This window comes from Poromitra crassiceps (genome assembly GCF_964638095.1).
Source record: "Poromitra crassiceps genome assembly, contig: HAP1_SCAFFOLD_673, whole genome shotgun sequence".
Taxonomy (NCBI): Eukaryota; Metazoa; Chordata; class Actinopteri; order Beryciformes; family Melamphaidae; genus Poromitra; species Poromitra crassiceps.
This window is the reverse complement of record NW_028151735.1, coordinates 71,979-80,000: the sequence shown is the minus strand read 5'-3', so window position 1 is coordinate 80,000 and position 8,022 is coordinate 71,979. Positions and strand designations below refer to the sequence as shown.

General features: G+C 43.8%; 1 pseudogene across 1 annotated transcript in view; it reads right to left on the bottom strand.

The window, feature by feature from the left end:
• The window catches only part of LOC310771464 (fatty-acid amide hydrolase 2-A pseudogene), a 9,392-nt pseudogene extending 3,017 nt beyond the window's left edge, over positions 1 to 6,375 (bottom strand). Inside the window, exons 1-2 of the transcript XR_014554019.1 lie at positions 6,137 to 6,375; positions 3,501 to 3,583 (exon numbers count right to left, since the gene is read on the bottom strand). The product of XR_014554019.1 is annotated as a fatty-acid amide hydrolase 2-A pseudogene (transcript). The remainder of the gene's footprint in view (positions 1 to 3,500; positions 3,584 to 6,136) is intronic.
• Between the last annotated feature and the right edge of the window lie 1,647 nt (positions 6,376 to 8,022).

Genomic DNA, 8,022 nt, shown 5'->3' with positions numbered 1-8,022 from the left:
GTCATTGCACAACACTCATGTCCAAATCCTCATCCAGAGGTTGTAAAGTTTCTAGGGTGTGGATCCAAAAAAGCTCTCTCTGGCACAACCTCCTGTCAACATCAGCCCCTCTCTGAAGAGGCATGTGCTCTCTGTCCTGGAACCTGTGGGCTGTGAGTAGTTATTAAATAATGACAGGCTATTGGATAGTTGACATCATGGCGTCTTATGGAACTTTTGCGTTCACCGATTCCTTGTTTAAGAGGATGGGTGGTTTTACAGATATAGAATTTATCACATGGACATTTCAACAAGTAGACGTTTTTTGAATTGCATGTGATAACTCCTGTCGTATATTAAGTACATTGAGAGAAGAAGAAATGAACCACAGAAAAACGATGGAGAACATGATGTCTATTTAAAGTATTTGTTTTATTTGCAGAATGTGATATCTGACATGGCTCTCTTGTAAAGTCATGGAGAGAGATGGTCTTGAGTGTGTTCTCTGACCTCTAAACCTCTAAACCTCTGTATTTAAAAACTTTCTAGATTGAGCCTCCTCCTCCTCTCAGCCTGTCCTATCCCACCCTCTCATCCAATCAGCTCCTTTCCCTAAATGAGTATGTGCTGTCTGTGGCAGCTGCAGGGTGTCCCCTGTCAATCAAACCCCCATCTGACAGCTGCCTCCATCCGTGAAAGGGCTTCCTGCTCCTTCCTGCTTAGATCCCCCAACAAATGGTTTTTTATCCCCTTTTACGATGGCCTGAAGGGTCATTTCCCTCAGTATCCCCACTATCTCCTCTCAGTATCACAACAGAATACTGGCCTGTGACTGTTTGAGAGCATTTGAGCATGTGCGTTCATCCTCTCATAAACAGAGCCACTGTTGCTCCTGTGTGTGCGTAAACTCCCTGCAAAAATGTGTGTAGCTCTCCTGTCTTCTCCTTGATCCTAATCCAGCCTTTTGTTAAATCCTGTGTCTCTGTGTGTCCCTCCTGAGGCTATCACTTTTATTGCTTCTCTCCCTACTTCAAAGAGAGCCGGAATGTCTCTGTCCCCAGCTGCTCCTAGTTAGTTAAGTTAATAACTAGTCTCCCTTTGTCTCTTCTCTGTACACCATAACTTAATATTTAAGAATAAAGGACAATTATAAGACAGTGTAGTAGGGGCGGTGGCAGCCCAGATACCACACTCCCCTTACTGGATTTTTTTTTAACCTGTTCTAGGGTCTCTAAAATCACTGCTTTTCACGGTTTTGAGGAGTTTGACATGAGTGTTGTGCTCTGAATAAATTACAATAGATTGTATGTTTTATGACGGCTACTGCCTGATCTTTACATAATGTAACATTCTCTATTGTTTTTTGTTCTGTTGTATATATTGTAAATTATATTCGATGTACTTTATAGTAGGGATGGGGCCGACCCGATCCAATATCGGTATCGGGTATTGGCACTAATTCACAGATCGGATCGGAAAAAAAAGAAAAAGAACTGCAATTCCAGCGCGGGCCGCACAGGGAACGCTGGCCGTAATTTGCCCATGTATACTTGCCTTGTATATTTTCTTAATTTTGTCTGCTTTTTGCAAGGTATATTTAAAAAAAAAACTTTAATTGGCCAAATCTTTGCCTATACTGTATATTCAAGAAAAATATTGGTATCGGCATAATATCGGTATCGGCAGATATCCAAATTCAGGTATCGGAATCGGATCGGAAGTGAAAAAAGTGAATCGGTGCATCCCTACTTTATAGTGTTTCTTGCCTCAGTGGACACTTATGTCTTTGGGTTGTAGTCCTGAAAAGCTATAGGACTACAATTCCCTTGATGTCTAGCCACCAGGAAATGTTTTTTTTTCACACAGGTGTTGTACGTTGGCTAATCAAGTGATGAGTGTCTGAACCATTTATAGGCTGTATACACTTGTTACCTGTCCTGTGCATTACATTACATTACCTGACTGACCTGAGTTAGCCTTGAAAACAAGCATGTCATGTTTGATGTGTTGCAAGTTAAGCAGTGCAGATGAAACAGCCTGGGAAAAGCCCTGGATCATGCTTATCATATTTCTCATAATCCACTTTTGTCACGAGGTGGAATGTTTATTTACAGAACTGGGAATTACATCACAGCATTTAGCGGACAATATTTAGTTACCCAGAGCAACTTGTAGAGCGTGTGCAGTCAAGGTGCTCGCTGTCTTACTCAAAGACACTTGAGCAGAGCGCATGTGACTTTCAAGCTGCAGGACGGTCCCTCTAAACCAGGGGTTCTCAAACGGGGGTCCGGGGACCCCCAGGGGTCCGTGGCACTTTGCCAGGGGGTCCGCGAAAAGTTTTCAGGAAAATAAAAAGAAAAACTTTTTTTTTTGTTGCAAAAGCTTCATACTAGTCCAATGAAAATATGTTATGCTTTCAATCTAAAATGGTTCATGGATTACATTCTAATCTAACAAACCTATCAATTTAAAAGTCAAGCACGTTACCGTGGAAACAATTAAGGTTAGCCCAAAATCACAAATCAGAATGAGGGGGTCCCCGGTATATTTTCTATCTTGTAAGGGGTCCTTGGCTGAAAAACATTTGAGAACCTCTGCTCTAAACCAGGGGTGGGCAATTATTTTTCATGGGGGGCCACATGAGAAACCCAGATTGTTGCCGGGGGCCGAACAAATATTGTCATGCCGTAACCCAGGAACTTTGATGATAGAGAGGACCACAAAAAAATGTCCTCGCCACCAGAGGGCCAGATTTTGCTGAGGGTTGGGGGCCAAACAGCACCGGCATGAAAAAATTTGGGGCATTTGAACTGAAGTCAGGTTTAGAGGAATAACTCATTTTAAATTAACAGTTGTGATGTCATTATTCAGTCTTAAACACCGATATTTGATCCTTTTCTCACTCATTCCTATATCACCACCTGCTCTCCCTGCAGGGCTTGAAATTAACTTTTTTGACCACCTGCCAGTATGGCTGCTAGATCTTAAAGTTACCAGCTAATTAGAATTTCCACTATCCAAAATTCTTGAAATAAACCAGAATATGAGTGGGTTAATTTAAGCCTAAGTATCAGTAAGTGGCCCGGGATTCTCAAAGCCTGTGTTGAAGGTGATACGAACAAAAATGCACTCTTTAAGCTAAAAAAAATCCAAAACCAACAAGTTAATTATTTACATTTTTACTTCAATGTAGAACAGTCATTTCTTACACATTAGATTACTTTTAGCCATAAAGATTATTGAAAGATATTCCATATTCCAGACTGAAATGTTCTAACAGAAGTGGAGTATTGGCCAGAATGACATGAACATTTGGACACTTATTCAGCCGGTATCTTGCATGTTGCGTTCAGGTGCACTGTAAAAAAAAAAAAAAAAAAAAATGCAATTCCAGCGCACAGGTGGCTCTCGCGGGCCGCATGTGGCCCGTGGGCCACCAGTTGCCCAGGTCTGCTCTAAACACCGGTCCATCCTCACCTCCCAGGGTAATAAAGGGCACATGGGCAGATAAGGATACTTGCCTGTCTTTGACCACGGCGTTGAGGAAAGGGTTGACCTCCTGGATCCTGTCAATATACGCCTGCACCACTTCCACACTGGACACCTGGAGAGGAGACACACATTTTAGTCTGTTATTTCAGATTTTACTGAATGTATTCTTCATACACACATATACACACTAGGGATGTTCATCAATTATCGAAAATCGATAATCGATCGTTAAGGATTGGAATCGATCCTGTGGCATTTGGATCGATTTTTTAATTATTAAAAAAAAAAAAAAAAAAAAAAAAAAAAAAAAAAAAAAAAAAATTGGACTAGGTTTGGGTGGAATTCGTTACTCCTCGCCCCACTCCATTGCACAGCCGACTAACGTGAGGTGGAGCTTCATATAGTCTCTAGTTTTCTGGCTGGGCACGGGCCTTTGTGCCAACAAAACTGTTTTAAACATGGGAAATTCACACCGGCATGCGCCGGGGACAGCAGTGTTGGAGAGGAGACACATTGAAATAAAGAGTTCATTGAGGAGAACACGTTGTCTTTCGTATTTTCTGCCATAGGCATTCATTTTGTAAAAAAAAAAAAAAATTGAAAATATTGAAAATTTTCTAAGTATTAATAAAATCGATAATCGATAATTGATCGTTAATTCTCACCGATTATCGATTTTGGAAATTTTTCAAAATGAACATCCCTAATACACACACACACACACACACACACACACACACACACACACACATATACACACACACACACACACACACACACACACACACACACAGATTCAGTCTATATGAAAGCAAATTGACCACACTAACACGAGAGCAAAAAATGCACACACCGAAAATAACAACAAAGAAAACAAAGGAAAGCATCACAATGCATTCCTGCAGGTGGCAAATGAACCAGGTACGCATGTCCCTTAACCCATTGATACCTGATGCAGCATTTGTGTGCGTATCCCTTTAAGACCGCGAACCGCGTTAACACGGTTCGTGGTCTTAAAGGGATACGCACACAAGTGAGGGATATACACGCAAATGCTGCATCAGGTATCAATGGGTTAAAACAAAATCAACGGTTGCGGAGCTCACTTTCCTAAGTCTCTCGCAGGAGACTTTATTCATTCATTTAGAGATGCTCTGAATTGTTTTATCTCCTCTTGTCTCTGCTTGTTTTTGTTTTAATTCCATTCCTTTTATTCTCTTATTCTTATTTCGGTTGCTTTGTCATTTGTATTCCTTTGCTGTTCATTTGATCTGCAAAGCAGCTTGGTCAACGGTTTTTGAAAAGAACCATAAAATATTTTATATTATTGTTGTTGTTGTTGTTGTTGTTGTTGTTGTTATTAGTAGTAGTAGTAAACCTGCACTGTGCTTGACCAAAAACACACATCACTCTATTGTGCAGGACTGAACAGTTCACCCAATGTGGAAAGTTTCATCATGTGACTTAGGGACCTCGGGACCCAACCAGCAAGTCATTAAAAAAAACACACATTGAAAACACACACAAAGTCTTTTTGTGTGTGTTAGCAGCCCCACGCTACCTATTCAAATGGTGCAGTTGTATATTTTATTTCACACTGAATACTTGAAGCGGTGCTCTACCTACAAAACAGATTCTGAATTCTGCACAAAATCATATCTAACGATCAAATATTCTCCGATTTGAGTCCAATATAGAGACAAAACCTCATCAAACCTAATATGGATTATTAAATTAGGGGTCCTTGATATGGAAAAAGGTTGAGAACCACTGATTCAATCCATTAGTATTGAATAGGCTACTAAATGTAATTACACACAGCCGAGTCTTAGGTAAATTGAGCAGCAGTTCGATGTATTTGCTAGGAGAGAGTAGTCTCATTGGATTGAAAGACAATAAGATAATTTGCTTCCCTGTGGTGGATTATAGAGAAGCAGCCCAAGCAACTCTGTCCCTCTCCCTCTCTCTCTATTATCAAAAATCAATTTGCATGTAGGCTACATAACATGTACAAAAGGATAGTCCAGGCCTACACATGATAAAATAAAGTTTGTTTTAGAGTGTTGAGTAGACCCTTTTCACGGGGGACATTTTGTGTTGAAAAGGCAGAATAAACACAGGTGCAAGCAAAACACTAATGAGGGTTTTCAAATTCCAATCAAGGAAGTTTGAAACCCCCATTAGTGTTTTGCTTGCACCTGTGTTTACCCTGCCTTTTCGACACAAGGCAATAAAGGCAAGCATGGATTCTTACCTGTCAATTTACATGTATGGATATGGAATGTGGCCTTTATGCTAATCAGAATTATCGTGTACAGTATAGCAATAGCATACACAGGTGTTTTTCTGTGTATAATTAATTTTCCATGAGACCAAACAATCCATTCTTCCAAAGCCAAGTCAAACTTTCATCAATTCTTCAGTAGCTTAATGAACGCAGTGCACATAGATGTCTAGACAGGACATGCATCACAGAAATAACGTTACAATGCACGTCTCTCACTCTGTTCTTGTTTTAACATAATGTTTAGCTGGATAGAATGATTTATTAATCTTCTCCGATCCCACATTATTATTACAAATTGATTCCAATATGAAATCCTATAGCCTATCTCTAGAGCTCGGTGTTATTATAGCTAGGGCGCTAGCAACATGATTACATTACCTCTCTCCTCCGGATCTTCTGGGCGAGCTGCGTGGCTGACACGGCCAGCAGCGGGTTGGTGACCGGGGGGAGCTTCCTGGATCCGCCGCCGGGGCTGCTCCCCCGGGAGAGAAGCCGAAAAAGCCCGTACAACAGCCCGATGGCCGCCCTGAGCAGCCATGACTGCACCCTTTCCAGGCGGCTCATCGCCATGTCTGTCTGTCACAGTTAGCAGCAGTCAGATGGGATTATTATGGAAGGTCAACGGCTCCTGCTCTGTCACGCTCCTGCTCAGCCCGCTGCTCGCTGCTGTTCTGCTGCTGCTGCTGTCAACCGTCTCCTCCTCCCAGCATGCAACCTACCTGCTCGCCGGGGAAATAGCGGAAATAGCCGAGTGCAGTCAGGCGAGTAGCCGAACACTCCCGAGTCCCGACCCCCCCCCCCCCCCCCCCCCCCCCACACACACACACACCCACACCCACCCACCACACACCCACCCACCACACACCCACCCCACACACACACACACACACACACACACACACACACACACACACACACACACACACACACACACACACACACACACACACACACACACACACACACACACACACACACACACACACACACACACACACACCCACACACACACACACACACAAAACACAATGTTTGTCAATACGGCCATTTCGGTTTTATTTTTAACAATTTGACCAGAAGTCATTTTTATGGTTATTTTTTTATTGTGGCTGGCTTGACACTCCAGTGCAATCGTGCAGTCCAAGGTAGGCCTACGGGTTCCCAAACTTTTTCACATCAAGGACCCCTATAAACTGACTGGCACAAAACTACGGAACCCGATCTGATAAGACTTGGTCCCAGGGTTTTTGCTTTTAAAGAATGTTTCCACAGAACAGTGGCCGGTGGGATGCTGATGCCAGAGTCCAGCCCCTCTTCCCTGCTGTCCCAGCACACTGCTCCTGGGTCAGTCTGGAGAACGCTGTTGGAGTACATGTTCCCCAGCACACTGCTCCTGGGTCAGTCTGGAGAATGCTGTTGGAGTACATGTTCCCCAGCACACTGCTCCTGGGTCAGTCTGGAGAACGCTGTTGGAGTACATGTTCCCCAGCACATTGCTCCTGGGTCAGTCCGGAGCACACTGTTGGAGTACATGTTCCCCAGCACACTGCTCCTGGGTCAGTCCGGAGAACACTGTTGGAGTACATGTTCCCCTGCACACTGCTCCTGGGTCAGCCCGGAGAATACTGTTGGAGTACATGTTCCCCAGCACACTGCTCCTGGGTCAGTCCGGAGAACACTGTTGGAGTACATGTTCCCCTGCACACTGCTCCTGGGTCAGCCCGGAGAACGCTGTTGGAGTACATGTTCCCCAGCACACTGCTCCTGGGTCAGTCCGGAGAACACTGTTGGAGTACATGTTCCCCAGCACACTGCTCCTGGGTCAGTCCGGAGAACAATGTTGGAGTACATGTTCCCCAGCACACTGCTCCTGGGTCAGTCCGGAGAACGCTGTTGGAGTACATGTTCCCCAGCACACTGCTCCTGGGTCAGTCCGGAGAACGCTGTTGGAGTACATGTTCCCCAGCACACTGCTCCTGGGTCAGTCTGGAGAACACTGTTGGAATACATGGTCCCCCAGGCCTGAGGTCCAGTCCTGGCTGCAGGGAAGCCTAGAGGGCGACACGATGGAGATGTGGTCTTCGACAAATTCCACATGGATGTCACCTGGGTCGACTGGGACCGAGGCCAGAGGACCCAAAGAGACGGGGTCCTGAACGGAGGAGGCCTGAATGAAGACAAATTTTGAGAATACTTCAGTTGAGATGTATTGGGGAAAAAGATGTCATGTTTAAGAGATACATTCGTTTTAGTGGTTGTTGAGA